The sequence below is a fragment of the Ursus maritimus genome, unplaced genomic scaffold (genome assembly GCF_017311325.1).
Source record: "Ursus maritimus isolate PB19 unplaced genomic scaffold, ASM1731132v1 scaffold_30, whole genome shotgun sequence".
NCBI lineage: Eukaryota > Metazoa > Chordata > Mammalia > Carnivora > Ursidae > Ursus > Ursus maritimus.
The window spans coordinates 26,542,057-26,545,303 of NW_024425564.1; positions in this window are offsets into that span (position 1 = coordinate 26,542,057).

Consider the following 3,247-nt stretch of genomic DNA (forward strand, 5'->3'; position numbering starts at 1 on the left):
GGAGTTGGATATCCACTAATTAATTTTTTTTTTTTACTCTCCTCCATAAAAATGCTTATTCTCTTATCCAGAGAGAAAGAGCCACCAGAAACCATAATTTGGTTGGCCCTCCTGCCCTGCCAGTTGGCCCACTCTTCTTTGGACATTAATGAATTAAACAGCTGGGGGCAGAGCTCGATTTTCCACATTCCACTCTCTGGGTGCTGACTGCCTGCCCTCTCGCTACCCCATATTCCCAGGGCTTGGCCTCGCTGGGGCAGCTCGCTTGGGGTGCGGTCAACCTTGTAGTGGGGCCAGGTCCTGCTCCTGTCCTTCATCTGGGTGCCCCCTCCTGTGCCTCTCACTCATCAGGAAGGGCAGGACCCTTTAATTCTGGACAATGGAATAAAACGTGACATCAAACACGTCGTGCACAGGACAACTGGGAAACGTCTTTCTTTCCAGGAGTGTATGAGATTTTTCTTACACTGAGGAAAAGCTGCACAGACTGAGGCCTCCTGGTTTGCTCCCATGCAAAGGAAATTATTGACTTGTAAAAGAACATTCCTGAATTATCCCTGAAAGAGCTTCATTTACCGTCTTGTGGGCTGCATATATCATCTTGCCTGCCCGATTGTCTCTGTAGTTCGTGTTTAGGTTTAAAAATGTTTTTATTAAATTAGATTAATTAATTATTAATTAATTATTTAATCCATTTGGAGTTTATCTTTGTGTATGGTGTGAGAGAGTGGTCAAGTTTCATTCTTTTGCATGTAGCTGTCCAATTTTCCCAGCACCATTTATTGAAGAGACTGTCTTTTTTCCACTGGATGTTTTTTCCTGCTTTATCAAAGCTTAGTTGCCCAAAGAGCTGAGGGTCCATTTCTGGGTTCTCTATTCTGTTCCATTGGTCTATGTGTCTGTTTTTGTGCCAGTACCATCCTGTCTTTGTGATCACAGCTTTGTAGTACAGCTCGAAATCCGGCATTGTGATGCCCCCAGCTTTGTTTTTCCTTTTCAACAGTTCCTTGGTGATTCGGGGCCTTTTCTGGTTCCACACAAATTTAAGGGCTGTTTGTTCCAGTTCTTTGAAAAATGTCATTGGTATTTTGATCTTGATAGCATTGAAAGTGTAGATTGCTCTGGGTAGCATAGACATTTTAACTATGTATATTCTTCCGATCCATGAGCATGGAATATTTTTCCATCTTTTGTGTCTTCTTCAATGTCTTTCAAGAATGATTTGTAGTTTCTAGAATATAGATCCTTTACATCTCTGGTTAAGTTAATTCTGAGATAACGTATGATTTTTGGTGCTATTGTAAATGGAATGGATTCCCTAATTTCTCTTTCTTCAGTCTCATTGTTCTTGTATAGAAGTGCAACTGATTTCTGAGCATTGATTTTATATCCCGCCACATTACTGAATTGCTCTATAACTTCTAGTAGTTTGGGGGTGGATTTACACCATACACAAAGATAAACTCCAAATGGATGAAAGACCTCGATGTGAGACAGGAATCCATCAAAATCCTAGAGGAGAACATAGGCAGCAACCTCTACGACATCAGCCACAACAACTTTTTTCATGACACATCTCCAAAGGCAAGAGAAACAAAAGAAAAAATGAACTTGTGGGACTTCATCAAGACAAAAATCTTCTGCACAGCAAGGAAACAGTCAAAAAAACTAAGAGGCAGCCCACGGAATGGGAGAAGATATTTGCAAATGACACTACAGATAAAAGACTGGTATCCAAGATCTACAAAGAACTTCTCAAACTCAATACACAAGAAACAAATAATCAAATCAAAAAATGGGCAGAAGATATGAACAGACACTTTTCCAATGAAGACATACAAATGGCTAACAGACACATGAAAAAATGTTCAAAATCATTAGCCATCAGGGAAATTCAAATCAAAACCACATTGAGATACCACCTTACGCCAGTTAGAATGGCAAAAATTGACAAGGAAGGAGACAACAATTGTTGGAGAGGATGTGGAGAAAGGGGATCCCTCCTACGTTGTTGGTGGGAATGCAAGTTGGTACAGCCACTCTGGAAAACAGTGTGGAGGTCCCTCAAAAAGTTAAAAATTGAGCTACCCTATGATCCAGCCATTGCACTACTGGGTATTTACCCCAAAGATACAGACGTAGTGAAGAGAAGGGCCATATGCACCCCAATGTTCATAGCAGCATTGTCCACAATAGCTAAATCGTGGAAGGAGCCGAGATGCCCTTCAACAGATGACTGGATTAAGAAGTTGTGGTCCATATATACAATGGAATATTACTCAGCCATCAAAAAGAACGATTTCTCAACATTTGCTGCAACATGGACAGGACTGGAGGAGATAATGCTAAGCAAAATAAGTCAAGCAGAGAAAGACAATTATCATATGGTTTCACTCATTTATGGAACATAAGAACTAGGAAGATCGGTAGGAGAAGAAAGGGAAGAAGAAGGCGGGCAGTAAACAGAAGGGGGAATGAACCATGACAGACTATGGACTCTGGGAAACAAACTGAGGGCTTCAGAGGGGAGGGGGGTGGGGGAATGGGATAGGCTGGCGATGGGTATTAAGGAGGGCACATATTGCACGGTACACTGGGTGTTATACACAAGTAGTGAATCATGGAACTTTACATCAAAAACTAGGGATGTACTGTATGGTGACTAACATAATATAATAAAAATACTAAAAATAAAAAAATTAATTATTTAAGATTTTATTTATTTATTTGACACAGAGAGAGAGTACAAGCAGGAGGAGCAGCAGGGAGAAGGAGAAGCAGGCTCCCTGCTGAGCAGGGAGCCCAACATGGGGCTCTATCCCAGGACCCTGGGATCATGACCTGAGCCGAAGGCAGACTCTTAACTGACTGAGCCACCCAGGCGCCTCTAATAAATGTTTTTTTGAATCATAGTTTGTCACTTATTTTAAAAGCTTCATGGAAGTGGGAAGGGGTTTCCTTTATAAGAGAAAGCATCAACAAAGGTGACCTCCACTGTCCCTGCAAACAGAACTGAAATAGCTTGGCCAGACCCACTTCGGACCACTTTCGAAGTACTTAACAAGTTAGGCTGTAGGAACCTATTGGTTCATACTCCAAAAAGCGAAACATTTCCAGATGATCCTATGCAATGTGCTTGCTATAGACACAGCCTCCATGAGACTTGAACTGTCACAATTGTATAAAGGAACCCTAGCAGATGACCCTCAAAACAAGAGTGTACACACACACACACACACACACACAC